Below are 17,060 nucleotides of genomic sequence, written 5' to 3' on the forward strand. Positions count from 1 at the left end.
AAACAAGTACAGCTACACCCCAGCATTATAGAAAGGAAAAAGCTATTTCTATGTCAACTCTAATCAGAAGCTGAAAATACCTTTTCCATCCTTGAGATCCCAGTGATGCCCCTTTTGATAATGAAGCCTGCTTGTATTTGTTAGTCAGTGATGGATTCTAAGACAGATACACTCTCTGTTTTTATGTATCAAATATAATAATCACATTGTTTTTTTCCAAAATACAAAATACCAGTATTGATGCTCAAATAATCCAAATCTTTACTGGGGACCTGAAGCGGAACCTATCAGAAAAGAGTTATGTCCAGAGCACAGCAAATTTTTGTATGGATCTCTGTCTGTTCCATGGAAAAAAACTATAGCAGGGAGCCTCAAGAAAAAAAATCTAGTGTTCCCTTGGCCACAATTTATATCTTTTCTCAAAAAAAAAAAAAAAAGGGGGGGGCAGGAAAAGTAGTGTTGCATGTCTGATATTGATGGAAAGCAAGTATGTACCTCATCCATTGAAAACATTGATCAAGGCCACTTTGCTCTTTTTTAATGATGGCCCCATAAATCTGCCAGTATCAATGAAAGTCACTGTTATCTGCTGAGGTTCTAAATGGCTCTGCGAAGGAAGGTAAGCCATAGGTAATGGTTCTTTGCATCCAAGAGCTAGATTGTCATACTCCCCCCTTTCAAAACTCTTCTGCTTCTTGTTTAGTTTTTGTTTGCTTCTTTGGCTGTGTATTTCGGTAAACTGCACATGAAGAAAACCAGGACATGCTAAAAAAGAGGAAGAAATTCCACATACAGCAATTTTTAATGAAGTAGGTTTATTTTGAAAAGCTCTTCTCTCAGTGGGTTTCAGTCAAGAAGGATGACAATCCAACAGCATGGGCATTTTTCTGACAATACAGGCTATAGAATGTGGCAAACAAATTTGAATAAAAAAGACCTGGAAAAGTGATATTCCTGTTGCATAGCAATGTATAGTCTGTGGTTCAATACCAAATCAGATATAGAATTAGTTTAGTAAATCAAGGCATTTGATTTGTCTGTTTAAAAATGCCAGACACTATATATGGATTCCAAGAAGATCTCAAGGAATGAAGAAGGATGTGGGATCAGGCTCATCCTAGCTCACAAACTGTTTAAATATATGAACTTGATTTGTACTGTTGGCCAGGAGAACAGTTCCACAGCTCTCACTATGTCAAGGACTCCTCAGTGACAGCAGGGTATCTTTGCTGGGACTCCCAGTGATTACCAAACAGAGTTTACCATTTCAGTATTTTGTGCTACATATGTTCAGGATTGAAGTATATCCTCAGTGGAGGACTTCATCTCACACAATGGAAAGCAATAAATAACCCTTCTCTGAAGAGATGCTGAGAACATTTTGAAAAGGAAGTTTGCTTATTTTTTTGCATCAAGAGTATCAAAGAGATTCTCTAGACAGATCTGACGATATCTTAGTTATGTTTGCAATGAAATCCCTCCTTAGCCTTGCCCCAACACACATTCTTGTGTAATATGTATGTGAATCTCAGAAACAGATGGAGTATGCCTTACCCAGAATCTAATCCTAGTGAGGTAGAGAGGCCAGATGGTCTCACTTTCCAAATGAAAACTTTCAGAGAATCTTTAAACTATGCAAAGATTTTATTAACATTGATGGCTGGATATAGTGTAATACACAGAGAAGATTAATTAGAAACCCTAATTAAATATAACAGTGTAAAAGAACCAGAGCACTATTTGGCATCAAACAGCCTTTTAAGATTCTTGCTGGAACCTAGAGTCCTCAGCATGGCTGAACTGCAAAGAGAACAACAGAAAAGCAGAAACGATGAGATTTACTAAAAGGTGCCAAACTCAATTCTACATACAATCATTTCCTGTATTTTTTTTACAGAATCATAAGAGGGCTGAAAGGAACCTTTAGAGGTCATCTAGTTCAACCCCCTACCCCAAGGCAAGATCAGCTATACCTAAATCATTCCTGACAGATGTTTGTCTAACCTGTTCTTATAAAGCTCCAATCACAGAGATTCCAAAACATCCCTAGGCAATCTGTTCTGGTGTTTAACTATCCTTGTTGTTTGTAAGTTTTTCCTAATGCTTAACTCTGAATAAACACTGCTGCTCTCTAATCTTGCAATTTTTTTGTTTTATAGGCCAAGGACATGGAGAAAAGTTTATTTTTTTTTTTCTAACCAGCTGCCTTTTACAAATGGAAAGATAACTCCTATGTATCTCTGTAATTAAAAAAAAATTTAGACCAAAGAACCTCCGTTCTTTCATTTTGTTGCCATTTAGACTTCTGACCCTTTGGTTTCCCTTTGTTAGGACTACATCTTTCTCAAACATGGCATTGGAAATTGAACATTGCAGCTGCACCCTTAACACCTGCATAATGAAAGGCCTGTTATCACATGTGTTAAGGACAGCATTTCTTGTTTTGTGCTAAATTCACATTTTTTTCTACACAGCTCATTTTCAGCTTGCTTTTAATAAAAGTTGACTTACTATATGGAAGAAGGGATTTCTTTGCTGTTTTTTTACTGCAGAAAATTGCAGAAAAAGAATATTTATTTGCATGAAGATGTGATCATGTCCCCCAAGCAAATGAGGTGAAAGAGTCAGTTTTCTTCAGCCTGTTAGAGGAACGCACATCTGGAAGGAATATTTTAATTCTCAAACATATGGAGTGGGGAGCTTGAGGATACAAGCGTCACACATCACTTCTCCCTTTAAATTCTGTGCTCGTATCACTGGTGCACAGCAGGAATTCTTGCAGATCATGGACAGTAACCAAGGAAGTGTTGCCATGTTTTTACAACATCCTGACCTCTAGGCTGTTACTTAGTTGATTAGTTGGCAATACAACCCTACAAGGTTTTACCATCTTACTGAAACCACTTTGGATCTTAGAGGTGAACAGCATACTTAGGAAAAGCAACTGCAGGTGGCCAGTGGCACAGAGAAGGACTTCCAGGAACCTCCTCTTCATCCCATGCATCATGTGTGCTCCCATTCCAGCTCCCTTGGAAAATGCTGTAGTGAAGTGTTGTAGAGAAGCACAGGAAGAGGCATCTGGACCCCAACTGTTGTGAAGGTTTGCTGAGACAAATGCACACATGCTTATGGCTCGTGGAAAGGGGAACAGATGTGCAGATTCAAGGAATTTTATCCCCCCAAATGCTGCAGTCACAGCTAAAGAAGTAGTGAAAATAAGTGCAGTTGTGAGAGCAGCAGTGATGGCAAGGACTAATGCTGAGAGGGTGCAGAGAGGGAGAGGAAAGGACAGCTTATCACAGAAACAAGGATAAGGAGGAGGGCATTAATTATGGACTGCCTTGAGTAGTGACAGAACCCAAACTGCCTCCCCTAACAAGTTTCCTCTTTTGTAGTTTCCAAGCATCAGCTGCATACCACCCATTCCCACTACCAGTGTGCAGCACATATGGCTGCCTTGCAAGAATCACACAAATCATCCAGTAAGTTCATTTTTATTAGTAGCTTCTGCTTAATTAAGGGATGCATCATGCTTCATCAATCAGCTTCTGTGCATGCGAGTTGGTCTCAGTCACTCTGCTGATGCAAACTCCAAGTTCTTGTGCTGTAGGCAAGAGGCTGGTTAGCCAGAATTTGAGCAGCCAGGGGCAGAGCTCTATCCCTGACCATGAGAGGGAAGTTTCATACCACAGCTAAAGCAATGGGAGATCCACAGTGAGTTTCTGCAGTTTTGTACTGACAGATTGAAACACAAAGGTGATGGGAAGAAAAAAATTAGAATTAAGACAGTGAAAAGCATAATTACAGATTGAAAGCTTTGGTTTGTTTACAAATATGAAGCATTTTTAATTTTCTGTTTCTTAACAAACCAGGTAAATCAGTTTCTGGAGTCACCACTGATTTGCACTGGTGCATTTTAGTGCTGTAGAAGAAATTCCTGAAGATGAACAAACAGGCAGGTGTGGCCAAGAAAGCACAGTGCAGTGCAGTGCCAAACAGAGATGGCATGGACAGAGTATGGCTTTGCTCCCCAGATTAGCCACATGAACCTACACTAGAGTATATGTACGTAAAAGTGCTGGGTCCAACTAGCCTGGGGTTGACTTCCTGGAGCTGCACAGTGAGATGTGTGTGTAATTACAGATAATCACATTCTGCAGTCACTCAGTTAATGCAAAAAGGGCCAGGCCATTAATGGCTCTGGGATAATGCTTATAGCAGCAACGCAATGAATTATTTTTTATTTGCTTAATAACATTAATGGTGTAATTGGTCAGATTACAGTTCAGCTTTTCCATTGCAACCTCTTTCATGGCCTCAGGTACACTTACCCTGGATTTCTCCTGTGCAGGAAAGATTAATTCTGATGAATAATACAAAACTCCATCATAGTTTTGCTGCTTGAAAGATTCATTAAGAAGTGGAACCTAGCAAAACCTTACAAATCACTTATAGCCAAAATCAAATTTGGCTTCAGTTTTCTGATGTGAAAGCCTGTGGATTAACCCATCAGGTTACCGAACCCTCAAATGCATCCTTTCAATAACCTGTTTAGTGAATGTAAGTAACACTATGACATACATGTAAGATACTTAATCTCAAAATACACGGGTCATCATTTTCCTCTGCAATTTTCATGGTAGCTTATTCTTTACATATTTTATTATTGTTTTTATGATAGCTAGTAAAAGTCCTCAGATGCTCTATGGATTGCTAGTGAAATAGTGTATGTACAGTATATATGTTTTTTAATAGTGCAATTAAGGTTGATCACAGTTCTACTATATTATTATATACATCTCTGCAATTAGCATATTGTGTCTACAAAAGGTTTATGTGATTTTTTACACCTGCAATGCCTCACTACACACCTCTGTAAGTAGATTTTCCAGTGGCTATGAATTTTAGGCTGTTCCTAGTTGCCTGATAAAAGCAAACCTGTGTGAAACGTACTATTTTACCTCATAATATTCCATGCCCTGAAGCTAAAGTGAAAGTGCTTTTAAAGCTATATTAAAAAATAAAAGAAAAATATCAATAAGCACACTATTCTTTTGTCATCTGTAAGTTACAAAACTGGGACCATTCAACAATCTTTAGGAATAACTTGGCAATACACAGACTTGACCTGAGCATATTTCCCAAACGTGTGATTACAAGGGACCCTTCACAAAAACTTGCCACAGTCAAAAGCGAAGATACACTTTCCACATTAGTTCACTTCCTTAAATTTCCTAAACTGTGAGGTGGAGGATAAGCAGAGAAATGAAGTTACAGACTGGGGAAGACAGCCCAAAAATACTTCATGTAAGTTCCTTCCATCTGCTTGATTCACTTATCACAGTGGGCCTGGGAAAGCAACCAGGGGATTTATAAGCAATCCTGCCCAAGTGCAGTCAGGTTGCTGAGAAGTAGCTGAAGTTTCAATGGCATTAAAGACTTTCACAAAGTGTTCTGACCTTGCAGAAATTTTTGGAAGTTTTGGGAGTGGATCGGTACTGTGGGAAATGTACAGAACAAAAATTTCAGGAAGATTTTTTTTTCTCCTTACACCTTTCCTACACATTTCTCCTTGAATCCCCTATTAGTCACTTTACTGACTTTGTTACAAATGCATGCTCAGAAGAAAACTAAAGCTCTCAGAGGGCTCCCCCAAAATATGTGTGAATTTTGATTTTGACCAAGTACTGTACCTGAAATGCATCTGTCCCTTATCAACAAACAGATCATTAGGTAAATCCAGCAAAGGAATCATTCACAACTACATGATGTCAGTGCACATTAAGGACTTTGCTTTCATGTAGTTTTTAATTATTAGGCCTTTCTGCTCAAACATGACTAATCTAATCCAGGGAAAAGAGGAAACCTCTGGCATCAAATCTATGTTCACAAATAACTGACTGATGCATTTTGCCAGGGAATCATGCTCGACATGTAGGGATGCAGAACAAGTCCCTGTAATCTATGACTTACTAGCTGTTTCTAAGTGATTCTGGCTGTGTCAATAGATTTGTTCACAGCTCTAATTGTGTTAATGAATTGAACATAATTAAACTTACAGCATGTCACAAGCTTCCTCTGGCAACTCTAGTAGGTTTCTTAAGCACCAGTTCATCATCAACCATACTGCAACTGAATAGGTAACTACAGAACCAGCCATGACGGCTTAATAACAAAACAGGAAATAAATATAAGACCAGACCTTAATATCACTATTCATCCAATTTACTGCATGAGAGGCAAAGAACTTGGATTGTAAGGGTAGAATTACCTAGTTTGAGTTTTTGGGTTTTTTTGGGGTACCTCTTGAGAAGCACCCAGCTCAAGCTGTACAACTATTAATAAAAAGTACTTTCATAAAGGAATCTATCTTTTGGCTTATGCAGAAACCTGGAGTTGAATCCAGTTATGGTGACTGGCATACATAATTTTTGTAACATTCCACAAAGCAAAACTCATCTGAATTCTGAATTTTTTTTCTTAAAATCCAACTTTCCCATGGTTTGCAAAATTGATGATGATTATGTAAAATGTCCTTCCTTCAAAATAGAACAAGGTGCAGCAATTTATCTGGGATGATAAATAACTTATTGCTCATGTACACACAGGTAACAATAACAAATCCTGTTGTCGGCCTCCACTGAGGTTTTGGGAGTAATCCTCTTTTTGGCTACTGTACTTCTAAGTATTTAAAGAATCGTAATAATTCCTGCATTTTCCAAGCTATTTTGTTTTGATCTGTCTTGGGTATTAGCCCTTTAGTCAAACCTCAGACAATAAAAATATCTTATATTTTTCATCCTAGAACTTGTATTTCCTCCTTGCTGCCTGTAAAAATATTTACAATCAATAATCAGGCAATGTTAACAAAAACCAAAATATTATTAATCCTTTTCTAAGTTATGTCATCACTAAAAATCTATCTTTAAACTTGTATCTTATTCTCATGTTTTTCTTTATGTGAACACAGCTGTCTTAGCATGTAGAGAATTTATTTTTCATTTAAAATGTAAGCAAGAAGCAGTGACTATTCACAATTTACTGGTAATATTCTCATTGTTGAAGGAGCTATATGGGATCTATAATCCTAGTAGACAAAAAAAAGAGCATATATGTGTTATTTTTTTTAAACAATAGGCCCTTTCTATGAAAGAATTGATTCTGGTTCAGTATTTTATAATAAGACAGAGTGTTGCAGGAATTACTGATGGTGCAGAACATTATCAGGTGCACACAGCATGATGCCTGCACTGTTTTCACAATGTAATTTTTGAAGAAACTCCAGCAAACTAAACCCTTTTGATGCAGCACTAGATAACAATATGGAACAAATAAAATGATCTAGGAGAAATGTTGCCTCTAGCACAAATGACTGAATCTCATTAATATCCATGCAGTTATCTGCAGACCACAAAAATACATGTCTATGCATTAGCTAGCACAGATACCTCTATGCAGTACTGCCTTTAAGTTGTGTAGACATACACAGGGCAGGGTATTTTCTGATTAAATTAATCTATATCAGGTTCTTAAGGTTATGTTTTTCTTTCTTGTGCATTTGTATCTAACCTGAGGGTGAGCCTTATTTTCACCATCTGTCTTAATATAAATGTTGTGGTCATCCTCAGCACAAAGAATTTCTGCTTTAAATATTTTCTTTATTACACTGCACTTTGCAGACCAAATAGTAGCAAACTTCCAGTGCAACTTAGCTTTTTTTCCAGGACTGGGAGAAGGCTGGCTAACATTTTAAGTAGATAAGCACAACACAATCAAACTTGTAGGGTACACACGTACCGTGTATGTGTCAGAGACGTTTGTGTGATAAATTACACAGACCATGTGGTAAATTGCAGTTTGTGCTTTTGACTGCTTCATCTACCCTCTGCTTACTAATCCATCTCCACTGGGACCAGTTCTATAATTTAAAAGATCTGATCAACATCAAATAGCTCCCTTAAAAAAAACCACAAAACAACTTGCCACTATACATAAAGCAGGTTTATCTAACCATAGTAAATGCTGGATATGTCAGCAACCTTCAGCTAACATATTTCATGTCATTTTAAAGGGCCATAAATGGCAAAAAAGAGTGGAACAATACAAGAAAAGGCCTTCCCATAGCTCTTAACAGGGATCTTACTGTCCCTAGAAAAATCTGTATGGTGGGACTGAGAGGAGAGGTAAGGCTTGCAGCATAATCCAAAAATTGTACCTTGTACTAAAAAAGAAAATCCAAACCCTAAACAAAAAAGAATGATAACAAAAACAGAAAAAAGGGAGAAAACCCCCTTCCCTACTCACCAGAACAGTTCTATGAACTCTCCAAGCTCTAAACCAGAAAAATAATCTGACATCTGATGCAATATTGAGACTAATACACTAATTCCATATGGTTAGATTAATCCATTAATCACTGCTAAAGATAATTGTGTAGGTACCTAAATTATCAGAATTTTTTTATGAGAAGCAAAGAAGAAGAAAAGGCTTTATAACACTAAAAGTAATTCCTGTGGCTGATAATTAGCATTGTGTTTAAACTCTCATTCTTATGCTGCTACTTTCCCTTGAAAAAAGCAGAGCAATGTGCTCATCTTCATTGAACACGGTATTAGCACCTCAGAATTGCACCGCTCCAGAGCCCAGACTTAATTAAATAACAAGGTTAGGATCAGACAGTATATCAAGGTTATAAACTAGAGCACTAACCTTCTGGAGGGGAGATATTCTCAGCTTTCCAAAGGAAACAGGGGCTCGTGTCTATATTTGGGAGATCCTGAGAGAACAAAATTTAGCATCAGCATAAATTAAGTACAGAGAAGGTAATTTAGGTACAGTTAGTCTCTTTCTGCCTGTGCCTTGGTTCAGGACTGGAGTTCCTGTGCTGCCACAGATAATAACAGCATCAAAAAGGAAAGCAGGCTGATTTCCAGAAGATTTGGGTCAGGTCCTGAACACCACAGGTTCCTTAGGAAGTAACTTCACCTGAGCTTCAGCTTCTGCTCAGAGTCCTTTCTGCCTTCTCTCTGCTCAGCATTAGGTTTCATTTAGTTCCGTGGAGCTGACAGCATCTGGCTCCAGAGACCAAGGACTTCTCTTAGATGTACTGTAAATACTCCAAAAATGTGCATCTCCACAAGTAAGAAGGTGAATGTAGGCCAACACCAAATCGGAAGGGAGAACTGTCTTTTCTGAAAAATGTCTATACCAGCAGCACATTGCCTTTTAGGGCAGTGAGGTCTGTTCATAGAGAAAGGTGCTGCATTGAACAGGCAGAGGCTTTCTGTGCATGGAAGGACTCAGAGGATTAGACTGTAAGTACTTAACTGTAAGAGGGGAGATTGTCTGGAGTACTAACCCTGGTTGTCTGATAAGAGCCAGGAAATACTATAAATCAGACAAGTAGCATTCAGATTTCAAAGAGAACAAAATAGAATAAAAATCTCAGACTCATTTAATTGTCTTCCTGGAAAGTTTCACTCTGTTCCAAATTATGAAATAGCTTGTTACGATTTGATAAAAAATATTCTTTGACTGTACGGTTTGATAAAAAATATTCTTTGACTGTGACTATTTTTCTAAATAGAAGATAAAACATCATTATTAAATTTTAATGCAAACTGCTGTGCATGGAGTAACTCATTATGAAAGAACTATTATATTTGCAAAGTCAATATTTGAAAGGTTAGTAGCACTTCACTGAAACAAAGGTTGAAAGGTCTGAAGATACGAAGTGAAAGCTTGGCTGAACAACAAGTTAGGCAGTATGAGCTAACGGTTTGGAATGGTCTTTAGGGTGGATAAACCAGAAGGAATAAAGATTTATAGAAAAGAACAGTAAAGTGCAGCAAGGACTACTGGAATGAAAATAAGAAATGGAAAATTGAGACTAGGCACATCAGAAAAAAACTTATTGGAAAAATCTGTTACATAGCCAAACAACCTCCCAAGAGATAGGATGGAATTGCTGAAATTCTCTGAAATGGCTAAAATTAATCTTCATACAGTAGAATAGACCACGGCGGCAAGAGCAATGTCAGAATTGGTGCTGAGGAATGGGTGTCAACCTATGGTCACCTGCTTACATCCCTTCATTGCACTATCGTGACACTGCAGTGAAAGCCCAAAATGTAGGTGGGAGGAACAGAACAAGAAGATGAAAGAAATAAATCCAAATTTATGTAGTTTTTGTGCCTGTATACATATCAAAAAATCCCAAAAACCCAAAACCCAAAATTGAAATTCCTTCACAATCCTCTGAACAATATGTGAATTATACAAAATGTGGCCCCTGACCAGCCCATAGGGGCAGAAATTCCACAAATAACTGCTTTTAGTTCCACATCAGTAAGTTTCCAGGCTGAAGCTGGGTCTCTGTCTAGCAAACCAAATTTTATGACATTCAGGTCAATTTTTCCCTTTCCTGAAAGGACTCATATTCTTTATGTGCACTCAGGCTGAGGTAACTGCCTCATGTCATATTTTGTTGGGAAAACATTCTTGTCAATGTAGGATTATTTTATAACCAAACTTTAGAAAATACCTTTTCAATGCATACATATAGTAAGTTTATTTTATGACCAAAGTTTTTTCCCTTCTGCTAGCAATTGCTCATTCCAATTTACTCATTCAAGTTCTGCCACTAAAAACCATATGCAAATAAATAGGATACCTGTGGATACCTCAGCTAATAGTGCTGCTAGCCCTTCATAGCAGTGTCACTTTTTAAGACTAGGTGTTTGGGCTCAGGCACACAGAATAGCTGCTAAGAAAGAACTCAACTGGACGCAGAGGTTGCAGTTATTGTAGGGAGCTGATTGAAAGAACTGAAACTGTTTTGGGTCTGGCACAGAAGGAAGAGCTGAAGATATGAAGGAGGAGGGATAATACCATAAGGGATGACTTTTCAGCTCTGTAGTGGCTTCATGAGGGATCACGTGCAGGAGCATGTTATTACTTTCGCAAATAGGGAAATTCTTTCTTTGGGTTGAGAACTGTGGGTTCCATCAGCAGAATCTAATACTAAGGACATGTTCCCAAGGCTCATGCTCACATATCTACACACACAGCTGTGGAAGCTGCTGAGCCCAGTTCAAGAAGCCTTATAGGTAAAATGCAGAAGTGGCAGAACTGCAGTTTGCCATTTTGACTGCCTGAAAAAGAAGTCACCAGCATTGTTGAGAAGTCACCAGCATTGTTTATTGAAGAAGAGTCACCAGCATTGTTCTTCAGTCAGCAGAACAACCCCATTCAAACAACAGCTTAGAACTGGAAAAAAAAAAGATAAAAAATAGGTCAAAGGGACTGACAGTACTGCCATCCAAGGTGGTTCTTTGATTTCTGCTTCTCCTGTGGAGACAGACAAATGTGACTTTGAATGGGTATGGAGCTAGAAAACATAGGCATCTGATGACTGGCTATTTTCATATCTGCCAACAGGATTTTAATACTGAATTTTTATTTAATACCCCTTTCTTAGTAACTGGATCCCTAATACCACTAGAATTTTGATATCAGGGTACTATATGATCTCATATAATGATTGAATCAGTCTGAAGTTAACTATAATTTCTGATTATAGCTCCTTGTGTGCCCTGATATTATAATCTGTGGACAGCTGTATAGTTATATTTAATATATTTCATATTTCATATTTCCAAGGTTTGTAAAAGTATTGTATGGTCTTTCTTTGGTTGAAAAAAGAATCAAACACCAATATATAAGTCAAGCAAGTTGCCATATAAGGAAAAACTAGTAATTATTATTATTATTTTAAGAATTGTATTTAATTAGTTTGAAAATATACACATTTATGGCAAAATCACCATGTTTCTTTTCAAACAGTAATGCTTGATCTATTATTGACTACATTATTATTATTAGACTGGAACTAACAGCATCTCATCACTTTTGGGAAATTGTATGACTGGTGTTATTCTGTTGCACTTTGAGAATAGAAACACTCCCAACTTGTTTGCACCAAAGTATATTTATCCTTTTTACTGCTGTTCAGGAAGGATCTCTTCATAGAGACTGGTGATTATCCTTCAGCTTAAAAATTATTATCCCTTACTTTTATGGAACATAACGCACATCCAAAATGAACCTGACACCTCTCTGCTCTTGAATGATCTTTCTCAATTATTTTAAGAATGAAGTATACCACTAGAAAAATTATAAATTATAGAATTCTCCCACTCCCAGGTTTACTTTGATTCTGTGCAAATTTGCCAGAATGAAAAGATTACATCTTTAGCAATCAGGTGAAAAAAAAGTACATTGAGGTTTTTTAAATTAAAATATTTCTTTTGACGAAGGGATTAGCCTAAGTTTGCACACTCAGTGTAATTAGTGCATATGGTCCAGCTGTGAAGAAATAGCTGAGGACTTCTAACTTATTATTAATTAGGCTCATTAAAATGCAAGTAAGAGAACGATGCCTAGATAAACAATACCTTATGTCATAAAGTCATTACTTGACAAGAGCTAGTCTTGCTAACAGAAGTCATTACTGATATTTTAAAGGAGCTTTTTTTTTAGACTCCATGGGTGCCAGTTAACTACTTTTGACTGACATCAAGGACAGACATGCAAAGCTGTAAGGAGCCAGCCGTACAGCACAGCAATTCTTTTCACATCATTTCAAAATATGTCTGGCTGAGGTCAAAGGTTGACAACCAAATGACAGGCCTTCTTCATTTGCTGTGGTGTCACAGCAGGAGTGTGTCAGAGAAATTTTCCTGGGCCCCTCTGTGAATTTTTACATGTTCACATTTCTTTCCTTGTCTTGTAAGTGGGACAGGATTGGCAGATTTATGATTAACACCTCAGAAGAAGCGTAGACACCATCCCAGGTTGGGAGCTCATGGTAACTGCAGCTAATAATCAAAAGGTTCTCCTTCCACATTAGCAAAGTACAAGAGACCAGGCTTTTATTTGTGTTAATTTGTGTTAGAAAAGGGATGTGAGATTAGCAAGGGCTTTAGCTGTGTACATTGGTAGGACTTGCTGCATTTCTCACTATCAGCACATCTCCCAGTGATATTGGTGTAATGAGAATTGTCCTCCAGACAAAGACAAAAAGAAGATCTATGCATTAAATACCAACAAACCAGCCACCAAACTGATTTCACCATTTTATCAATGTTTCCCTTTCTTTAAAGTCCATACATGCTAACTTACAAATAGCTCCTCTGAAACAGCCTTGGCTGAAAATGCATCAAAAGCTGCTATTGACAGGTGCTGAAATGAGGGCCTGCCTTTAACACAGGGTCAATTGATAAGTGACTGACCCAGACTTTTGAGTGACATGAAGAGCTGTCAGACAAGCTGCATCATTCTAAGTGGTGAGCAAACACTGAAGAGATCTGAGCCACTGCTGTGTTGGTAAAATAACTTGTGATAGAAGAGGTGAGAACCAGACTGCAATAGTGTAAGAAATCAAGGAAGATAATTTTACTTGGATCTGGACAAGACTGACATAATAGAGACTTGCTATTGTCTGTTTACCAGCCCTGTAAAATGTTCTGTCTGAGGAATAAGTAAAAAAATTATATCTGAGAACCACTGTAGATGCACTCTTGGCAAGAGTTATGCTGTACTTCAAAAGCAAAACCTGCTTTGCTCTAACCACAGGAAAGTCCGATGAACATGAAAATATCTTGTCCCAGTCTGATGGTATTTGTTTTCACTTCAGAGTAAAGTGAAGACAACAAAATCTAGACAAGGCCGTCTTGGCTCATTCTGCCTCTGTTTACTTTTTAAGCACAGGCAGAAAAAAGTGATAGGACAGAACAGATAACAAAGTAAATATGCTTGAAGATGAAAGCAAAGAATTAGTTAAAGCTGAAGATATCACCAAAACCTGGCAATTAGTGCAAAGCAAGTGAAATTATACTCAAACCACATAATACATTCTTATGTTTAAATTCTAAACATATGAGGAAAAATCTTAGTCTGATAAAATGTAATTCAGTATCTTCTCTCCACTCTAACCTTATTTCCATTATATTTCCATTTCCTACAGAGTACAGGTAAGATTGACATATGAACAAACTGGAAAAAGCACTTTCATCCTCAAGAACCTAGAAAAATGCCACAAACCTGCCAGCTCCTGAAATGTACCCTGCTTTTCAAGCTGGTCCATTGTATGGCCAGACCCTTCCACTATCTCTTGGACAATGTAAGCACGCAACCTGATAGCACATAACATGTGGCTGCTATAAAGTCTGTGGACTTATAGGTGTCTATAGTTTACAGCCTGTATGCTGACAAAGCACAGGCAGTTGCTCATGAAATTATTATCTAATGGGTACACCCTAGCACACATTAGACCACGTGGAGAATACTCTTTCTTGTCTTGGTGGCCCTCAGCTCAAGACCCCATGACCTGTAGACCAGCCTTGGGTAGAAAACCTAGACTGTTGCTATGTACATGAAACAGAATAGAAAAATATCTGTGAAGAAACTCAATCTTTCCATATGGTCAAGTGGAAGTGCAGCTTCACAGGTTGCTCACCAACCACCTAGCCTGAAGATGCTGTGAGTGATCAAATCTGTTCTGGTAGCTCGGACATTTTGTTTGGTTTTTGTTTGGTTGGTTTTTTTTTGTTTTTTTGGTTTTTTTTTTTTGCATTACTAATCCTTTTAATTTCATGAAGAGTTTAATGTGAGCATTTGATAGCTAACTCAGACTGCACTGATTAGTTTTGGTGTAAGTCTGTAATAGAGTCCAGTTGTGACAATACAAATTTTTTAGGAAAAAAAAAATTCTACAATATTCTCTCAAAAGAAGTTGTTTACATACACAAGCTAATTCATAATCTTATCTGAGAAAATATGTGCATGAATAAAGTAAATCTCTTTTAAATTTTCTTTTTTAGAATGCCTTTTTTTCCTAAGTATTTTAACTCTTTATCTAGGTAGTGCTATTCTGGAGTTGTCTTAAAGAGCTGTGTCAAAGATCCAAAGACTCTTTATCACTGGAGAATAATTAAGACAAAGAAACTACAGTAGAGTGTGAAAAGCCAGCTTCCCTGTATGCTTTAGAAATTGCATTCTATATAAACATAAATGCAGTAAATAATTGTTTACCTGAATGAACAGCAGTAAAACAGAAGAAGCAGTAACTGTCCTCAGAACAACAAGGGCTTGTGAGGCCAGAACTCCAGCATGTTCAGATATTTTCTCTGTACTGTGGGAAACACTTCAGCAAATACTTTGAAATGCATTCTGGAAGGTGAAGAGGAGATGAGAATTGCTGAGCAGCACCTGTGACAAGCTCTGACTGAGCAAACACTGAAATAATTAGGAACAGTCGCGCTGTGGCAAAGGCACGATGGGCGACCAGGCCAGCCTGGCCAGACATGGCCATTGCACAGCTCCTGCACGCTGCAGCAGTGCTCGGCCGCACCCCGAGCTGGCTGCTGGCCTGGGCAGCTCAGTCACCCGCGTGTCCTCTCCGGTTGTCTGCAGGGACACAGGCCGGACGTCTTGGCCCGGCGAGGAGGTGGTGGTGTGGGCTGAGGGGCCCAGGAGAACCAGACTCCCGTCAGGCCTCTGCCAGGTCGCGGGGCCCTGGCAGCTGGCAGGAGATGCCTTGCCCTCCATTTCAATGCTGCGAGCATCCTCCGTGACCTTCTCTCTCCCTTCCCAGCACACACTGACACATCCAGCCTAAATTTGCGTCTCGCATCACCTCAGGATACTCATGGCTAATTTCATTATTTTGGAGAGAAAATGCAAATGAAGCCAGACAGCTGGTGCTTTCCTCATGGCGAGGAGTGATGGAGGGGCCTGAGGCCTACCTCATCAGAGGCTCTCATACCCGTCTGCTCAGACAGGCCCTGGCGGGAGGAGAGCAGAGAGGCTGCAGGAGCAGCGGGAACAGATGGCAGGGAAGGTAGGAAGATGGAGAAGCGAGAGGGGCCTGAGCCGTTCGGAGGAAGAGGCAGTGTCAGTTACATGTGGGCTGAGGCAGCCTCACAGGACAATTCAGCATCTTGTTTTTAATTCAGTGGGGATATGAAAGGTGGCCGCTGGTCAGGTGTTGCACAGTGGCCTTGGGTTCAGGGTATTTTAGGGTCTGCTTTAAACCAGCAAGGACCTCAGTTTGCTCCTAGCCCTGGCCGATTGACTGATAACTCCTCCTGAAAACACCATATCTAAACCCAGCAGGTTCATAGGTTGTCTTTTAATCCCTTTTCAAGAGTAGACAAAGACTTAGAGAAAAAATATATTCCCCAATACACAAGAAGCAGAGATTTTAAATCAGTTCCTGCAATTATTCATGGAAGAAGGATAGGAAAACAAAATCATGCCTGTAAAAAAATCTGTCAGAACATTGTCTCATAAAGCACCTATACAAGAGGCCTGCAAGAGTAATGCAGCTCAGCATAGACTGCTCAGTGTTTCTCAGCAGTTCAGACCAACTTGTACCAACGCATTCCACAGAAATGTTCCCTGACACCTAAAAAAGTAACGACATCAGGGGCATCTTAGTTGGTAGGAGTTTTTATGTTGTATTATTATTATTATTATTAGTAGTAGTAGTAGTAGTAGTAATGAAGTTGTTTCTGGACACATCTGAAATGTTTCATTTGACATACCTTCAGGCAAATAGCAAGTGTAGAATTTTTACTACATTAGTTGGAGAGGTATGTGCTTTCCAGGGAGCAGATCTCTCCCACTCTCTTTCTTTCCCTCTCTAGGTGGTAGAGGTAGATCTTTTAAACAAAAGAATAAAAGAAAAACTGGATTTGAAGAGGTTAAGGTGAATGAGCAGCATTTTCAAGAATTAAAAGGAGATAGAAAAAGCAAGAAAATTAATTTCCTGAAGATACATAGCACTGTCCTCTGAAACATTTTAACAAATTAATTCCCAAAACTTCACATGTATCCTATGTCATAAACCTCCCCAACTACAAACCTCCTCTACATCTGTCACAGAATTCTTTCAGATTCCTCTGTTTAATAATTGCTCAGATCTGGCTAGAAACTGTAATAAAATACCAACTGATTATAAAAGCGAGTCACTGATTCATTAGGTGAGTAAGCAGAGG

Source organism: Passer montanus, unplaced genomic scaffold (genome assembly GCF_014805655.1).
Source record: "Passer montanus isolate IOZ18808 unplaced genomic scaffold, ASM1480565v1 scaffold12, whole genome shotgun sequence".
Classification (NCBI taxonomy): domain Eukaryota; kingdom Metazoa; phylum Chordata; class Aves; order Passeriformes; family Passeridae; genus Passer; species Passer montanus.